Raw genomic sequence first — 20,288 nt, 5'->3', positions numbered from 1 at the left:
TTCTATGATAAATCCACTTATTCAAAGCTTGAGCATTTGTCTTGTTCTGTTGGATGTGGAACATGAGTTGGCCTACTTTTCTCCTCATTTCAAAAACCACATGCTCAATTTTTAACTAAAATGCATTGGAAAATGATGTCCTTTGGCCTCTCCATAATACTGCAATGCTTAGTACCATTGCTGCCTTTATGTACTTAAAGTTTTTTGGGGGGCCTGGAAAGGAAAGATGTTTCCTGGTCAATAGAAATCTCTGTATTATTAAAAAAAAAAATGGCTGGGGATATATTCTTTCAGCCCTTTCACCTGCATTTACAGTAGATCTCTGAATGTCAGGGTCACACATTTATTTTAGACATTTTAGCTGTTAGCCAAATGGAATTGCAGTAGAATTTGATCATTACATACTTAAAGCCAGGAAAAAAAAAAAAAAGAAGAAGAAAAAAAAAAAAAAGACCAATGCTTATATACTATTAAATGTAAATTTAATGGTTGGTTTGGTGTATTGGTTTGGTACTTATAGAAATTTCATTAAAAAAAAAAATCAGTTACCTCCCTGCACGTGTCACATGGAACACATCAGTTTCACTGGTTCAAGTACAATTAGGTTGAAAGACCACAGAGCGTTCAGAAAGAAAGCAAGGTCGCGGCTCCCAAAGGGCAGCAGCATCACCGCAGGCAGCTCGCTTCGGGGAGGTGGCTCCCATCTCAGCGAAGGAGCCTTGTCTAGACAGTGACGGTGCGTAAGCAGGCACTAGATGAGAAGTTAGTAACGAAGTCTAGTCATGTTTTTGATCTGCAAGACAATTAAAAATATATGAATTCCCAGAATCTTAGGTGTGTGATGGTTTTTGTTTGTTTGTTTTTGTTTCTTTGTTGTTGTTTTTCCCCGAGGAGAAGTGTCACACTAAAGAAATAATTAATTATGTATTTCACTGTTAGTATCTTTACACAGAATTGCTTTTCCTGAGGTTAATTTAGGTCTTTTTTTTTTTTCCCCGAGACAAGATACGCTTTGAATAATCCATAATTCTGCCCTAGAGCAAACTGAGATTTATACCAGAGCAGCAAGCAATATTTTAAAAGGTAAATTAAACCATGTTAAATTTCTTGTGTAAAACTCCTCACTTAAAATACACCCTGATCATTTCAGCTGTGTGTATGAGACATAATTAAGTCCAAAAACTTTATTTTTATTTATGTAACTACAGAAATATTAGACAGACTGAAGCAAAAACTAAATGAGACTTTTTTAGAATAATAAAAAGACAATTATAAAAGACATTAAAGTAGGTTAACCTACTTATTACTTACATACCTGACAATAACACTTGGAAAACCTAATCCTAAACCACCTTTTATATGTGCAAAGCAAATGTTTCAGATGAGCATGGATGACTTTTCTTAAAGAACAATATTTTTTAATGTGTACACATTAAAAGAGCATGTGCGTTAATATATGTTTCCTCATCCCTTCATATTTCCTCACTTAACCCCATAATACTGTGGTGCAAACTCTGTTGACCAGTGGTGCCAGTCTGGAAATTCTGACCTTTAGTGAACTATTTGCTTCAGCCCAGCTTAATTACCCTTCACCTTAGCAAGAGATGTTATATAAAATTGAACTGGAAAACATAAATGAAACATTTACTTGTGAAATGAGTTGTTCCTTCATGTGGCACATTAAAATGGCTTAAGAAAGCTTAATTTATTTTTTAGCATGTCAGAAATACCAGTTCCTCATTTTATTGTCTTTGCTGAAGGTCACAAAGTCTTTGGAAGGACAAAATACTGATGTTCCATGAAACACACAAGTAGCCCACGGATGGAAAAGAAAGCTCATGGAAGGAGGCAAATTTCTTCTTTGAGAATAAATAGGAACATTACAGTGGCATTTCACAGGCAACAATAAAGATAGTGTTTTGTTTTCTTTGCCACATGCCCACATTAGGGCGAGAATTTATGACTTCTGCGAGCACATATTTTGCTGAATGAACATACAGCAATGGCTATTAGAAGAGTAACAGAAAGGAAATAGTTTAAAATAAAGAAGTCAAATGCTATTTAGGGTGATTTACAGAAGACTGTTAAAAATAAGCTTTTCACTGACTCATGTACAAAAAGTGCAAGGGAGGGTTCCTAAAGACTTTTGTTCCCATTTTTAAGTTTCAGAATAAACAAAAGAATATAACATAAGTCAAAAGAATGTCATTTAAAATCCAGCATACAAATACAATATGCTACAATATATACAAAATATCTACATGTTTTCATCAGAAGAGAAGGTGGAAAATGGTTTAATGATTTCATTCCACACTTGGGTCTAGACAGAATCCAAGATAAAGATCATTTCCTTCTTGCAGTTTCTGGGTATAGATCTCATTCTTGTGAACACTGCCAAGAACCACATACTGAGGGCTGTGATGACTAACAGTTTGCAGTACTCCAGTCTGCAAAGAGATTGCCACACATTTCATGCACCAATTTCTTTGACATATCCACTAGGAAAACAAAAAATATTCACATTCCTTATTTCTTGAATCTCAACAGGCAGAGAAAGCATAATGTTTTGAAAAGTGTCTCAAAGGAAGTATAAAAGTAACTTTTAGACTGATTAATCAACTTAAAAAAATAATGCAGTTTTTCTTTATTCTTTACTCATAACATCATTTTTTATTGTGTAATCTTTCCAAACCCGATGACATTCAAAGATTTGAGGTCTTCCTCTGCATCTTGCCAACTCTGTTTTTTCTCCTTAAAACTTTTTTCTTGAAGTGTAGTGTTTGCTGGATACCATATATTATGCTTCTCTGTAAGAAGAAGATAATGTTATGCTGACTTTAGAAGTATAAATACCTACTCTTAAAAAATGATTTTCTTGTGAAAAGAAGATGTGCGATGGTGACTCATGCTACAGTCATGGTGCTGTGTTCTTTCTCTATCTTTTGGTATGAATGAAGTACTGCCTAGTGAAGGAATTCCATGATACACATCACTCTCCTTCTACCTCCCCAATATTTCTCCATGAAGGATAAGGACAACTGCTTTTCCACAGTTTGAACAGCTTCCCTCGGTAACAAGGGACTCTGCATAAACTCAATTCCTCTATGTTTTTGCTCCTGCATCCAAAACATATGCAAACATGTTTGTACAGGACTTGCTTACACAGAATTAACAACTGTAATAATCTTTCATTTAGACAGATAGATGAGAGTATGTTAAAACAAAAGATCTGGTGTTTTGAAATATCCAGCATGATATAGTCAGTAGATAGTGCAGAACTATTGTCCAAATAACAAACCAGCTTTGGAGCATTACAAAATTATGTTTCTTTTGCTCCTTGTTTCACTTGTACCTGCATATCTGTGATTAAAAAAGAAAAATCTAGAAATTTTTATTTTCAGTTGTTTTTTTTTTTTTAATTTGCAATTGCAATAAAATCCCTCTTATGAGAGGACTGCCATTATCTCTAAAAACAGAAGCTGGTCTGTTAGTTACATCTAACTTCATCCCAAAACAATAATGTTCCATTTTTTAGATACTATCAAGTAACAATGCCCACACTTGTAATATTACTGCTTATCTACCATTTCATTATACATGGCATAAGAAGATTTAATTGTGCATATTCCTCCAGAATATCATCAATAGTTTCAAATGCAATTTGTTACTTCATTCGGAAGAATTACTCTTTTTCCAAACAAAATAATTTGAAAATAAACACTGGACTGTTTTCAGTAGACATAGACCATGCAGCCACCACAAATGTGAGATTTCGATCCAGTCTAATAGTGAGATGAATTCAAAGAGATCATTGCTTCTGGTGGATTTGGCTTTGTCTACTTCTACCATGTCATTTAGTCTCCTCATGATATTTCTATGCCTAATTTTCCTATTCCTTTTCATCAGTATTCTCAAGAGGTTTGAGTCCTGTTCTGCTATGTATTTTTTTTTTCCAGAAACTAGAGAAGAATGTTACCACTCTCTTTATCCTACAGCTATCCCTATGTAGGGGTGAGTGCCAAATGTGTACAAGGCCTAAGGTGCAACCACCTGTGTTTCTTAGAAATGCCAGAAATTCCTCCCAACATTCCAGACACTGTTTGGCCTTCCAACACAGTGGCCATTTTTGAGACCTCAGTGCAATGAAAAATTAAATATTCAAAGCTAAGAACAGGCCATACGTCAGAAATCCTGTGGAGGTTTTTTTTTTTTTTTTCTTCTGTAAAAACAGCTTTACGAAAGTATGTAGCCCTATCTGGAAATTAGATTGTTTCAGGGATAAGATGAAGATTCTTAAAACTGTATAGCACATAATATAACCATTACAGCATTAGGAAAATGAGGAGCTGATTCTTATTATCTTTGTGGACACAGACTTTCAGCTCTCCTACTTTGCATGGAGACTGGAAAAATATTATATTCCCAAATTCTGCTAGATGAAAGCTATTCAGATTTGTTAGGGTCAGAAACTATTTCACATCTTCATTGAGGTCAGGGTCAGCTCAGCCTTCTAAGCCCTGAAGTTGAAATTTCTACTCAGATGAGAAAGATTTGTGAAATATTTAAATTAACTTTTTGCCATGTCCCTTATGTGTTTGTTTCCCAAATGAGGCTTCCTGCCTTAGTATTACCTCTTTTTTTTTTTTTTTCCTGTCATCACACTCATACACAACAGTAACAAACTCTTGCAGACATCATCTAACAAGAAGCATATGATGAGGTTGAGCAGGTCTAAATTTCCTCTAAGTAACACTCAAGTTGCCAGGTAGATTACTGCCAGACAGATACATGTTCCATCTCCATACTGCAGTTGGTCAGATGGTGGACGGACAAGGCTCTGGGAGCCTTAAAGGAATAATCTGTTCAACAAATCCTGATGGGAATAACAAGATATTTATCTGCATAGAAAAGCATATACTTGCTTTTCTGCTTTCATAGAGTAGCTGCAGAATATTTGGGAGTCTTGCATTTGAGCAGCAGCTGATGTGTGTTAAGTGGCTCTAGTAATATACAGAGGCATGAAGAATTGCAGAGTAAAGTCTTTTTTCTAACTGATATATTCCTTCACCCAGTCTCCACATACAGTGCCAGAATGTGAATGCTCTTAAATACACAGACATAAATGCTAAGTCCTGTAAGTGCGAAGCCATCCTATTCATACAAATCCAATAATGACTTACGGGTTGTGTGATCTATGAGTAGTATGGTATGAAAAATTCTTATGTCACTGAATACTCCAAAAAACTGATTCAGCTTCAAAACTCACATAGACTGGTCACAGACTGCTATCAAAGAGGTCATTTGACCAACCTCTTTTCTATAGTTAATGGAAAGTGATCCAAGTAGTTGTTAGATGTTCTTTGTTAGATTTAGGGGGAAATCAGCATTATCTATACAATGTTTTCCTGCATATCTTGAATTTTTTGACCCACTGCTGGGTATAACTACTCCAGTGCATTTTTTTTTTTCCTATAGTTTTGGAAGTTCCCTCTTGTCTCACACTGGGAAATTTTAGGGAGTGGTAACTGGGTCACCAGGGCTTGTTTATCTTGATTATCTTCATAATCATTCTCCTTTAGGAGATGATGACAAAATTGTATCTAACCAACATTTATATCTACTCACAATCTGAAGCCAAACTCTTTGCAAGCAAAACAGCTGGTCTGGGGAAAGAAAGATACTCCATATTGCTTCAATATCTACTGTTTGATCCGCTACTGACATCTGGAAATGAAGCAGCTCTGACACTTAACAGAGTATTCACCAAAAGCATAGGAAACTTACATAACCACATATTCAGAGTACAAATTAGAATGAATAGAAAATATTTTCAGTAGTGATACAGATCTACATATTAGATTGATCTCCTGAATTCAGTCAAGCAATACATAGTAGTGTGTTAACACGCTCACTAAATTTTCTTCATGAGGCAATACTATGTAGAAGTATTCAGAACATAACGGAACAGAGATAAAGTGCCCAAGCTGTAAACTTCTTTTTGGGAGAGGAGGCACAAAGTGGCAAAGCAAGTTGCTGGGCGGCGTCTTCAAAAGATACACAGCTTATAACGATCACAGTTTAGTCTTCTTTGTACCTGTCTTATCTGGGCTGATCTACCTCTATCTTTTGATTAATACAGAAAGCCAAAATGTTCTAGGTGTATTAGATTTCCAGGAAGGAGCAATTAGTGCAATGGTGCCTGTTCTCATGTTCAAGGAAACTTCAGTGCTCCTGGACACCTGGACACTCCATAACTGTTATGAAGCCACTGACCTGTCTTCTGATATATAACAGGATTTTGCTTTTACCTCAGTGTACCCTCACTTTCAGGAGTGCTTCATAAATCATAACCATTCCCTCATGTCTAATCCAGACTATCCTGTAAGTGAAGATGTTTTAAGATATTTCTTTACATTCTTGAAATAACAGCAATTTTCCTTAGTTAATATTAATTCATTTCTGTACTGTGAATTTAGCCGACTGTAAAGGTAAACTGTCTTGTCTTGCTGTGCGTCAAAACGAGCATATAGCTTTTGAGAGGACAATGAAATGTGTTTTGCCGGCAGAGTCATCCACAGAGTCATCAGATTTTCTGTGAATGTTCTCCTCTGTATCCTGCGAATACTGAGTCAGGAAAATGTCACTTCAGTGGTGTTTACATCTTTTCATGCTTGCTTTGCAAAAAAATGATATTCAAAGGATCAGGCTTTGTAAAATGACAAATTCGGAAAAAAAAAGAAAAAAGGAAGAGAAAAAATTTAAGTAAAATATTTGCTGAAACATAGTTATTATTTCTATTCATTTCTATATCCTGATTTTTGATGCACAGTTGAACAAGTCAATCCACCACAAAACAAAATTTAACATGACAGTTGTATAAATATTCAACAACATATAAATTGTAAAATAGGAATGCACAATGGAATGCTGATGAATTAGTTTTGGAATACTTTTCAGACAATTAATTAAAAAAAAATCTCAATTTGCACATGAATATTCTTTAAAGGTCAAAAATAATATATTTTTCACTCAAAACTTTTATCATTTGTCCCTCTTCATTCACAAATCAAAAGGTTATTTTCCAGTTGACATCCCTGTCTCTCAGTCTATGACAGCTGCTTCTGAGGTTTACCTAAGTGTGACAGATGAAAATCAGCTGTGTTAGGATCAGTCAAATACAAGAGACACTACACTGCTATCTCCTATACATGAGGAGATATACTGTCTATCTAGACTGAGCAATATATAAACTGTGTTTTTCTAAATATACCAGTTTTGTTTATCAACTTTTATAGTATGAGTACTAATCATTAAGTTAAAAAAAAACAACCAACTTTCTCAGAGTAACTTTCAATTTAATTGAAACTTGCAGTGAGTTTAATTGTCCTGCAGTATTGCTCAAAAATATGAAATTGATTTGGATGGGATCTGGACATTTTTGTCAAAGTGGTGAAAACACTATAGTTTTTGTATGCTTTAAATGTTATGCCTGCAACCTCTAAGCCAGTATGGAGTTGAAGTACTATGAACAGATGATACTTGATCCAGCACAAAACTTGTCAGTACAACAATAATCTGTCAGCACTTTAAAACAAATCTGAACAGCTAGGGTAAATTTATTCCATATCAGCATTTTGTGTCATTTGGCTAACATAGTTTCAATTTGGCAGTACAAGGCCCAAAGCTGTATTTTTGGTTTTCAAATCATGGATTTCATACTGGTATAGCTGTAGCATTTAAGTTCATGTCTTAAGTTACTCTGACTCAATTTTTGTGTGTGGATAATATCAACAACATGATATGCTACGGTATGTACGTATATATCCTAATTTTATAGCAGAATCTCCAGCTCTAATTTGATCAAGAGTCCACTCTTGGTTCAGAGCCTCATATCAAATCCATTCTGCTACAGATGTCAGTAGATGCGACACTGGAAATTTACAAGAATCAGACAACCATGCTTTCCCTGGATGATGTCTCAGCACCAGTAACGAGTGTCTCAGGCACTTCAAAAGATAGAGATGACAGGGTTGCATTTGGTCACCTCTCCTCTGGACTTTCATTGCTGCTCAGCTGAGGGATGACTTCAAGCAAGTTAGGCGCGCAGCTTTCCCTGTTTCAGCCTCTGCACTCAACATAACAGAACCCTCATGCCATTCTTTTTTTTTCTACATGACACATTTTACTGCAGAAGAGTAAGTATTCCTCAATATTAGACCTTGTGATTAGTTATAGTAGAGTAAGCTTTGGTCTAAAGCCATGTCTGTGCTGTTTAGTCTAAAGCCATGCTTGGCTCTCTCCCTCCACTCTAATGCTCTTCTTTAATTATCTTAAATGTTGTTATCATACTTTCCGGGAGAAGATTTTACTCCAGTACATTTTCTGAACGTAAATATCCATGTGTTCAATCAATATATGACAAAATAGAATGAAGCAAATCAAAGTATACTTAGCAACAAGAAATTAGCAATATCTAGAGACTAAATAAATTATGTTCTTCAGGCAAAAGAAATGTAGACTTCTAGGATGTGTTTAAAGAAAAAAACAAAACTTAATTTGAAAATAATTCCACTGGATGGTGGCAATAAACCCTATACAACATGTAAGATTAATTGGTAGAAATACTTTCAGTTTTCCACTAGCTGAGTAGCACTTCTGCATTGGGTGACAAGCAACACAACAGCAAAAGCAACTCAAAGATTTCTATCCAGATTTTTGCATAAATGCAGAGGACATTTATTTATTTTTATTTTTCCCAGAGGAATGTAGTGAGGAGGAAAACTTAAAAATCACTTTTAAATGAAACAATATTTAAAAAAATATTATAGATTATTATAGAAAAAGGTATGGAAATACAGCTTGTGTTGTCTGTGGCTACTGTGCTTGTTTTGCCATTCACAAAGAGAAAGCAGTACACTGAGGCAGTTATACTTCCCGCTACAGTCCTTATGCATCTATCCTTGTCTGATATACACTACACGCATCAGGCAAATTACTTGGAGCCTGAAATTTTTCATGTTTCACCTTAGCTTTAAAGGGCTTTTTTTCTACAGAAAGTTTGAACTGAAAACTTTTGCTGTGTGAACAGGAAAATAACTCTGATGTTACCCTACTAACGTCCTGAAGATGTAGAAGGCAGAACGGTCTGATACCTTGTACTTTTTGGGATGGCTGTTCTTGCAGAACTATAACAGGCTGTTATACAAAGTTATTTAAGAGAGCTCAAACAACAATTCACTGCTTCAGTCTCTACAGTATATTCTGCACAGGCATTTTACCTAATCTGTTTAGCAGATTGTAAAGATTTCCAGCACTGGAAGCAATGTTCTCTTTGCTTGTCTCTAGAAGTGACTGAAGGAAACAGCAGCCTTCTGGGCTAAAGGAGATGGTGACATTGCCATATCTGCCACTGGACTCTGCTGGGAAGAAGGGGTGGACTGCCACCTTGAAAAATTTTTCCTTGACTGCTGATGTTTCCAAACTCCTCTGCCCTATTCTGTTCTCTATGGTACTACCCATTTTCAAGATTATGCCAACTCCTTCCAGTTTAGGTCAATTTTTGAATTATAGAATTATAGAATGGTTTGGATTGGAAGGGACCTTAAAGATTATTAAGTCCCAACCCCTCAGCCATGGACAAGGTTGCCACCCACTAGATTAGGCTGCCCAGGCCCCCATCCAACTTGTCCTTGAATGCCTCCAGGAATGTGGCATCCACAACTTCTCTGGACAACCTGTTCCAGTGCCTCACCACTCTCTGAGTAAAGAATTTCCTCCTAATATCTACACTATGGCTGTCATATTGGATGACATCCCTTCCTGCTGTATCAACTGCACCACTCTGTGTCATCAGTAAATTTGCTGAAGGTGCACTCAGCCCCACTATCTGAGTCATTGATAAAGACGCTGAAGAGCACCAGTCCCAAGACAGACTCATGGGGGACACCACTCATCACTTGCCCATACTTGGACATAGAGCCGTTGACCACAGCGCTCTGGCTGTGACTATCCAAACAATTCTTTATCTACTGAATAGTCCACCCTTCAAACCTATGTTCTTCAGTGGTAGATAGCTATCTCTCACAAGTTTTCCCCTTTCCTACCTCCTGCCTCCCTTTTGTGAGCAGGCTTTCTACCACTTCATGTGCACAGCCTGGGATCCTGCCAACATAACTGAGACAAGAAGTCTGGAAATAGCCTATAGAGCCCTGCTTTGCTAGACTGGAAACTTTTATATAAAATAGACTGGAAAGATTTATAGAATGAATTGGCAACTGATTAACAGAAAAACACACCCTGGAGCCAAAATGAATTTTGAGTGCTGTGGAAGGAGGCCAGCTTGACTGCTCTGCAAACCAAAGCTATCCACAGCACAGGTATAGGTTAGGCACTAACTCTTCCAGCTCCTGCCACCCTTCCTGAGAAAATCTGACTACTCAGATGGGAAACAGTCAGTTTCTGTGGCCATTAAATTTTTTTTAAAAAGACTTAATAGCTAAACAGTAAGGAAATAATCTCACAATCACTGCATATGTCTGCTTAGGGTAGACTTCTTTTTCCTTCTCTGAAGTGCATGGCGATAGTATGGATCATGTTAACTTTTACGTGGATCAGACTCATACAACCACTCAGATGTTTTTAATTGTTCAGCAGAATGTTTTTAAACAGAAGAAAAGTAACTTCAGGTGGCAAAAATTTACAAAACTACCTGACTTCAGAAAAATTATCTGTTACGTAAGACCCTACCAAGATCAAAAGTATTGACATCAAACCCTAGGACAGCAGATATATTTAGGAAAAACAACAACAAAACAAACAACAACAACAAAAACAACAACACAAACCTGTTTCATATCATGAAGATATTTTCCATTTAGTTATTTTCATTAACAGAAATACAGTTCTCCAAGTCCGCATGTATTCATAATGTATCACAAACTTTAGGGTTTTTTGTGCCTTGTGAACTTCTCTATTTTCAGCAAATGAAAACAAAAGTTTCAAAGCACTGTGATGTTGCCAGCAGTGTTCGACAACATTTTTCTTGATTCTTTTTTTTTGGATTTTTTTTTATTGCTTTTTTTTTTTGGATTCTTTTTGTTTGTTTGTTTTTGACTGAACTGTATGTGAATAAAGTCAAAACAATGTTCTTCACTGAGAACAAAATTAAAATACTTTTAAGTTTCTGTTGCAAATCTTACCTCCATGTTAGTTATCACACTCTCAAAGCTTTTGAAGGACTCAAAGCTTGAACAGGATTTTTACAAACATTGCTTGACATTTTTAATTAGATGTTGTTTTTCAGTAGAAAATTTAAGTTTTACTAAACTCAGTTCTCAATTTCTTGTAAAAAAATGGACTAGTTTTAGTGAATTTTACTTTCAAGCAACTGATGTCTGAAGAACAAAACATTCTTGTTTTCAGACAGAAGCATAAAAACTTTGACCTGAAGTAATCTGAAATGAGTAAGCCATTACACTAGATCAAATAAATATTACTTTTTATTCCTTCGTCTGATCTATGGTCCTTTTTCAAATGAAAAGTAAACCATTCACATATGAATGTCATTATTTTCTGTTTCTAGAGTCTAATGTGGCAAACATACCACCACTTCAGACGAATGCTGCCCTGAAATTGGTGGAAATAGACTCCTATTTCTATGGGGCATGTTGTACAGTCTCTGTCCATTAAGCCAAGTACTCAGATATGTATCAAAACTTCACTGACACAGACATCTACCTAATAATAGTCAATAATCAATAATGTCAATAATAGAATTATTGATATTATATTTTCCATGAAAATATAACTGGATCCTACTAGCTTTCTGTTTTGTTTTGTTTTGTTTTGCTTAGTTAAAAAAAATTACAATCTCTCTTTTTCTTTCATCTATTCTCCCTCCTCTCTGTCAGCCTTAATTGTTCCTAGATGTTTATTATTGCGTAAAAATATTATCTTGGATGGTAACTGACATCCTCTCTGGCTTTGGAATGGTCAGTACATTAACTTGTGCTATAATTATTGGAGGCACATTTGTAATTTCTACACCTAGAAAAAGAAGCGTAAACACTTTTAAGGTCAATTTTCATTTGTTATCCTCTTCTCCTCCATATTAGGATCATAGGATAGGTAAGGAACCTTCTGCTCTAAGGAGGGTCATCTTGAGGTCAAGCCCAAGTGGTTCAGGGATTTATGTAGTTGGGTACTGAAAACATCCAAGGGCAGAAAATAATCCTAAGACTTCACTACAGAAAATACCAAAATAATATTCAAATTTGAAGCTTCAAATTTGAAGACACTTTCTCTGTCCTTTTGTGATTGAGGGGACAGCAATATTTACTTTAGAAAGATGAATTATTCCATAGGAAATATTGATATAGGTTCTATCACATCCAGAAATCTATCCTTTTCAGGGCAGGGGAACACAGAGTACTAGTGTCTTAAAAATTAATTAGGAAAAGGTATATTTATATGTCTCAAATACGTCTTGAATTTTTTTCTCATTTTAAGAACATAACAGGCAATGAAAGAAATTTTTATAAGTTACTGAGGACAATAGAATAAGTCTCTGCTTTTAGTGTTACTTAATTATTTAATTTAACACAGTACTAGCCTTAATATGAAGCTTTATAATTTTTTTCATTTCCAAGTAGCTTTCCTGTTCAGATATAAGAAAGTGCATCTAAACCAATAAAGCCTGGTTCAGGAACTGATGGGCTCATTTGCATCCTGGCCAGAACATCAATCAATAGCTTTCATTTTGTTTAAAGGCCAAGGGCCAAATTAGAGTTTGAAAAGTCCTTGTAAAACCTTTGGGTAATTTTGAGATTGAGTCTAATGAAAGATTAATGAATACAAGCATCCATTTCTAGCCCATCTATTTACATATGACTTCTACCTTCAGTCCTGCTGAGTGGTAATCAAAGTGAATCAGTCTGTTTCTGCAGATAATGCTGACTAGCTAAGAATAGCTTCTGCTACAGTAGCAGTATTTTCATGAAATTATTTTATATTTTTATCATAAACATAGAAAGTCTGATTTAGGAAAAACAGTGGATACAGTCTGTCTATTTACTACTCATTAAAAAAATTACCATAATTTCCACCCTAAGCATAGGATTAATAGTAGATACTTACCTGTCGTAGATATCGCCACATTATGGCTCCTCTAAGCTAAAGACACAGAGGAAAATTTCCATTGGTGAATAAGAGCACAGTGTTTTCTGGATCGCAAATGATATTTCCAAAACCAACAGCTGAGTATATTTGGATACATGATTTTTTTACAGTGGCAATCACTTTGCTGAGTAACCTAAGTTTTTGATTCTATATAATAAATGCAGTTAATTAATTTCACTTTTCTACAGAGGACAATATATATTTCCATTCCTTCTACACTAATTACTTTTGTGAAACACTTGATTTGTTTTCGCAACTAAGGGAGAAGAAATACTCCTGGTCCAAAATTTTGTCGCAAGGCTAACAGCTCAGTTTTTGCTTTCATATGAAATGAGTTATTTTGTAGAAAGATTTTATGTGGCCCACACAAAGAACAAAACATCCATTCTGATGAAAGTTGCTAGATATTTATCAGAGCACTCAGATTAACTTCAGCTTTATCAGAACCCTTCTCTAAATTTCTTTTAAATGATCTTTTTACTGTGGAAATGTTACTTTGAGACTCAGAAGTGTGCGAGAAGCCTTTATTTTCTATGCTATGTTCTTTTTCTTCAAGTTATGTCATTTTTTAATATAAAATATTCTTACAAAGCCTTTCTTACAAAAGTTCCTCCATTTCCTTTTACTTTCATATTTTTAACTTTAGATATAAAATCAACCAATATTCAGAACATACTTTCTCTCTCTCATTCCGCAGATAAGTAGATAAAATGTATTTGTTTTATCCTGATCATTGTTAAATTCCTGACTGTATCTGAAGTGTACTGCAGTCACCCCTTCTCTTTCAATCCAGCTGTGAAACTTTCAGTCACTCTTGTTATCTGTGGATTATTAATCTCAAAGGCTGAGGAATAGCTGCTGCCTTTGTATAGGCAAATCCTTTCAGTGTTACTGGATACTAATTACAGAAATCACTGATATTGAAGAAGTAATTTTACAGAACTCTGCTGCAAGCTATTGGAAGCACACTGTATTCATGAACTTCAGGATTCAATGTAAAAGGAATAACAAATTCTCTGAGATACCTTCTTGATGTGCCTACACATCTTGAAGTAATCAGTAAAAGCTTTTCTTCATGCTGTTTGTAAAAAAGCAAAAGATATATTCTCCTGCATCTGTGTAGGTATGGAACAATTCTTTTGTTTAACAGGAGAATGGGTAAAAAAATTTGGATTTTTTTCCTTGTTATGAATATTAATAGCTTTATTTTTAATATGAGTTCTAGAAAATTCAAGATGTTCTATACTGGGTTCAAGAAAAATGATGTTTTAATTTAGACACGAGATACATATGTAGGAAAGGTAAAACAGCCATTTCTTGACATTCCTGTTATGCTCTGAAGTGGAATTATTTCTAAACTAAGTTACAGATTTGTGCAAGCTTGTTATTTTTGTCAGCGTTATTAGACGGACTAGCACAATAAAGATCTAATCAGTGAATGAAGACTTAAGCCACTGTCTCACTAAAAATCATAAATTATAATAATTACTTTGACAATTAGAAGAATGTACTTTAGATTCAGTACTGAACCAGACTTACAAATGCCTATTACTATAGTTAAGAGTTTAATTCAGTGAATGATTAATCTTAGTTAAACTGGACAGGGCACTGAATAGATAAAGTCCCATTGTCATAAAAGTCAAAACTCTCATGCCAGCACCAGCCATGTAGCCAGAAATGTATGGCTGATATGCATTATATATCTATTTCTGGCTTCCTTCCTTCCTCCAGCTGGTAAAACTGAAGAGAAGATGACTTGGGCACTAGTGTTCTTCACTTGCATTCCTAGGACTTTATAGTTTTCATTCATTCTGACCATGTTCTGACTTCCAGTGTCATTCATGCCCCTATGAAGGAGCAATAGTGAACAGCAGCCTGGTGCTCTTGGCAAGCTGTGGCACCACCTTGGCAGTGTCTTGGATCTTGGCTCCCAGAAGGCAGCAGACCTCTCAGGTCTCTGTGTTAGGCTGGCAAAGAGGAGCCTCAGCGCCTTTTAATGAGAAGTCACCCACTACAAGCACACAGCATTTCTTACAGTATCCACTGCATGCTGTCAATACAGATTCTTCTTGCAGGTCTAGGTCATGGGTATCATAGGTGTCTATAGCAGCAAGAGCTTCTTACCTGCTTTTGCTAGCTGGAGGGTGGGAACTGAAGTGGAGCCCTGTTGTTGTGGGTCACCATGTACCAACGTGCCTCCTTCTCAGTGTTGTCTGCTGCTGGAATATGACTGTTCTTGACCAACCTGGTAGCCTTCTATGATGTCATCACTGGCTGGATAGATGGGGAAAGAGAAGCGGATGTTGTGTACCTTGACTTCCACAAGGCATTTGACACTTTCTCCCACAACATCCTTGTTATAAAACTTAGAAAGTTTGGGATAGATGAGTGGGCGGTGAGGTGGATTGAGAACTGGCTGACTGGCAGAGGACAGAGAGTTGTTGTCAGGAGCGCGGAGTCTGGTTAGCTGTGTTCCCCAGGGATCGGTGCTAGGTCTTGTCTTGTTCAGGATCTTCATCAGCGACCTGAATGAAGGGATAGAGTTCACCTTCAGCAAGTTTGCTGATGATGAAAAGCTGGAAGGAGTGACTGACACTGCAAAAGGCTGTGCAATCATTCAACAAGTCCTGGACAGACTGCAGAGTTGGGTGGGAAGGAATCTGCTGAGGTTTAACAAGAGCAAGTGTAGAGCCTTGCACCAGGGGAGGTATAACTGCATGCATCAGTACAAGATAGGGGTTGACCTCCTGGAGAAGAGCTCTGAGGAGAAGGACCTGGGTGTACCAGTGGACAACAGGTTGACTGTGAGCCAACATTGTGACTCTGTGGACAAGAAGGCCAATGGGATCCTGGGGTGCATTAAAAAGAGCGTGGCCAACAGGTCGAGGGAGGTGATCCTCCCCCTCTACTCTGCCCTGGTGAGGCCACATCTGGAGAACTGTCGCCAGTTCTGGACTCCCCAATTCAGAAAAAAACAGGCATCTCCTAGAAGGAGTCCAATAGAGGGCCACAAAGATGATAAAGGGCCTGAGGCATCTCCCTTATAAGGAAAGACTGAGTAACCTGGGTCTGTTCAGCCTGGGGAAAAGAAGACTGAGGAGGAATGTGATGAGTATGGATACCTAAAAGGAGGTGGGAGGCAAATGGATGAGGCCAGGCTTTTCTCAGTGGTTTGTAGTGATGGGACAAGGAGCAATGTCCTAAATCTTGAAAACAAGAAGTTCCATATAAATATGCAGAGGAACTTCTTTACAGTAAGAGTGCTGGAGCACTGGAACAGGTTGCCCAGAGAGGCTGTGTAGTCTCCTGCTATGGAGATATTCAATACCTGTCTGGACGCCTACCTGTGCAACCTATTGTAGGGTACCTGCTTTAGCAGGAGTGTTGGACTCGATGATCTCTTGAGGTCCCTTCCAACCCCTGCAATTCTGTGATTCTGTGATTAAACAACCTATCTCTCTCTCTCTGAGCACCTCTAATACTATACAGACGTTTAATTGCTTCTTGCAGCTCAGCCTCTTGCTGTAAAAGGTGCGACAGAGTGCTGCTTCCAAACGAAGAGAAAGCTGCCCACCTTGCACCCTACCTGCATGACATCCCTGTGCCAGTTAATTCCTTAGCATTTCTCACTTCATGTTTTTTTTTGCCACAATTCTGCCTCACATTTATCTTAAAACAAACCACTATTCACCTAATGAGTGATTTCAGTAATTGAAATAAATAAGGTTTATGTAAGTTATGTTCTGTGGGCTATGTAAATGAACTCGACCAAACTCAGAGCTCTACAGTGTCAACATAAATGACTGACCTTTTTCCCTACACTTTTTTTTATAATCTGTGGATTAAAAATATGTTCTTCATGGGTGCTATTCATCTCATGTCAAAGTAGGCAACCAAAATAAATCAAATGAATTGGACTCTAAATTGGCTTTTTTTTTTATCACTGATATAAAGGGACACCAGAGTGACTACCTCAGATGTAGATTGCTACAAAGCAGATATTTAAAGTTTGGTGAGATTAATCTCATCACATCAGAAGATGAATCTCATAAAAAATGCCTGTTTAATAGCCAATCTTTAGAAGAGGTTGTTATACTCAATATTTTACTATCTGATTTAATTAGACAAACCAATTATAACTTTACAGACTTCTGCAGTTCCTGTTTCAATTGTCAGTTCTAAAAAGCTTTTGTATTATAATTTATTTGCTAATCCAATAAAAATCATTGCACTTTGAACCCTGTCCACTTCTCCCAAAGACTGTTATAACTGGAAAGCTTCCTCTATACATTTTTTTGGCCTCGATGATCACATTAGTTTTTATCTTACTGTAATTGTGCAGTTCCTGCATGTATCTATGTGAAAAAAATCATAAAGATAAGAGGTGTAAAAAAGAAAAAACAGAGATTTATTAGCATGTTTTTACATGTTACTAACGTCACAATTTTTAGTTTTGGAACAGGAACTAATTTTTAGAAAGTTATTTATGGATAAGCAATACATGCTCAGCAATACATATTTCATCTCATTTTACCCAGCTGTAAGAAGCATACTATCTAAATAGATAATTAAACTGGTTTATCACCTGCTATGGGTCTCATTTAAGACGGTTCTGCTCTTTCTCTCTAGCTCTGTCTCTCTATTGCTCATGTAAGTGTTATTGGAGCTGTAATATCTCTGCAGAAGAGGGTTACGAATACTTTCCTTTTCCTCAAGAATGGCCATTTTGACACAGAGCAGTTCTCTTCTGTGCAGCTTAGATAATTTCACATGTATATAAGTGCATGGCTGGAGTGACCAGTCATAGATGGGGACTTCCTAAGCCAGTTTTCTCACTGTAGACAACATGAGATTTGATAGTGTTTTGCTGCTGCTTATGCTTCACGGATATCAATAAAGATAACTGTCTCCAGAGTCAATTCATTTCAGTTATTTTAGGCACTCAGCATAGGATGGGATGAGCAAGGCATCATCCAGAGATATTTTCTGTCTACATTACTCAAGAGAAATACTAGACAACCACATTATGTGCAAAACTTTGGAAGAAATGAATTTAAGTGTGATAATGCCATTCTAAATCATTAAGCACTTAATTTAGGTATGTATGCTTGGGGATTTCAAAATCAGTCTGTTTTAGTTTTCTATTAGCAGCACAGCATCATTCCTAACAGGACTTAGAAAATATTTTTGGTCATTTTAATGCATTCAATCTCACTCATTTGAGTGAAACTAGTTCTTCCACCAGATGGAATCAGAAATAATTATACATATATATTTTATTTCGTTGCTGCAAAAATGTCAAACTTCATCTCTTCACAAAAAAAAAAAAGCCAATAAAACAACAACCACCACCACCAACAAAAAAATATGTCCACAAACAGCATCTAAATACAGAGACCAGGAACACTTGAGATATTTCTCTGTTTGTCACAAAGGCCATGGAATCAAAACTACTTATAGTCTGCATGGATGTACATCACAATAACTCAAGATGACATCAGTAAGAGCTCAGATGAGAAACTTCAGCTCTGTTGCATGTTCAGAAGTGGTAAAAACAACCTGGAAAACCCTTGAATAAATCAAACATCAGGGATTTTGTGAAAACCCAGGGATTTAAATGACAAAGTTTTAGAAAGATGAGATCTTGTCTGAACATAGACAAAATAACACAGAAAATAATTTAGCTCTATCTTGCAGAGAATGTTTAGTTTGAGGCATCTCAGGACTTTTCCTGCTCTGCACTTGAATATGGATGTCAAGCAGTTTAGTGATTCGCTTATGAATTTCTTCAGTTTGTAGCAAGAAACAGAAGATAAATCACCACATACTTCTGAACCTCAGAAGCTAACTGAGTGGAGCTTCAGGCAGGGAGCAGAGCTAAATGACTAAACCTAGTCTTTGATACACGTACAAAGACAGATCTTCAGTCAAATTTCATAAATGGCAGGACAGTGGCTACTTTTCTATTATAAGGCTGAGATTAACATTCTGTAAATAATTGTTTAAGATTCAATTGTGCAAGTCCATTCGTGCCACATTAACAGAATTCTGCTTTTTCTTTTCATTACAACAAGCTGTTCCTGATCTGCGAAACAACCAGGACAACTGAATGGGAAAAAAAGCTCCCCACAGGCTCTATCTTCCAGAGCCTGTGATAGCCATATTAACATTACATTAGGGTAGGTTTTACACTTAATTGACTATATTTCAGTGAGCAAAGATTTAATGTCCATTGAGGAAAATATTGACCTTTGTTTTGTCATGGTCAATAGTTAATCTTACAGGTCAAGATAATATAAAGATCTCACAAAAAGTAAATATCTGATGATTATTTACCTATGTGCAACTTATAGAAGTGCATATTTAAAGTGATTACTCCTATAATATAATAAAGTATAATTGCAAGAGGCATTTTTAATTCATTTTCAGGTTCATCCATAATAGTTTTGTGAAATATTTCATGATCCACATTATAATTGTTTTAAATGCTCAAGGTTTGATCTCACTAAAAAAATTACAAGTATACCATAAATGTTCACACCTACAAATATTCTATATACAGACATAACTGAAACCAAAGATAACCAGATTCATCTGTTTTCTGACTCATCATAGTGCCAGATATGCTTTCTCCTGCTAAGCTCAAAAAGCTATTCTCAAATGTAGAAAATTATTTGTGATTTTCCAAAATTTTATTTTAATATGATAATTATTTGTGATCTAGTATAACAAGTGCTAAAGCTAATGGGTAAATAAATAAGATCCTTGCTTGTATGTGGAAAGGCTATGCAAAACCTATGTGAGTGACCGCATGGGTCTTGACTGTATTGAGGCTGTAGATAGGTGTTTTGGTGTTGTTTTTTTTTTTCTGTCTCTCATTGTAAGTTGAATGGGTTCCAGGCAGTGTTTCATACGGAAAAAAAAAAAAAATCATACATTGCTGCATGCAGTCCTTTAGTCCATTACCTTAAATTGGAAACTCTTGGATTGGGACTTGAAATGCAATTAAGTAAACAATGTTATTAAAAATACTGAAATTATCTATTTAATGCCTTCAGAAGTTTTCTATTCTTTCAGTTTTTCATTGAGAAACATGACTGACTTTCCTAGAG

The 20,288-nt window shown here is 36.2% G+C and overlaps 1 long non-coding RNA gene across 1 annotated transcript; it reads right to left on the bottom strand.

The window, feature by feature from the left end:
- Nucleotides 2,630-15,428, bottom strand: LOC110392387. Its single transcript, XR_002434341.1, has 3 exons — nucleotides 15,301-15,428; nucleotides 13,135-13,170; nucleotides 2,630-2,807 (listed from the first exon to the last, which is right to left on the bottom strand). It is a non-coding gene; the product is annotated as an uncharacterized LOC110392387 (long non-coding RNA).

Source organism: Numida meleagris, chromosome 1, assembly GCF_002078875.1.
Source record: "Numida meleagris isolate 19003 breed g44 Domestic line chromosome 1, NumMel1.0, whole genome shotgun sequence".
Taxonomy (NCBI): domain Eukaryota; kingdom Metazoa; phylum Chordata; class Aves; order Galliformes; family Numididae; genus Numida; species Numida meleagris.
The sequence above is the reverse complement of the archived record's forward strand: the minus strand, read 5'-3'. Positions and strand labels throughout refer to the sequence as shown.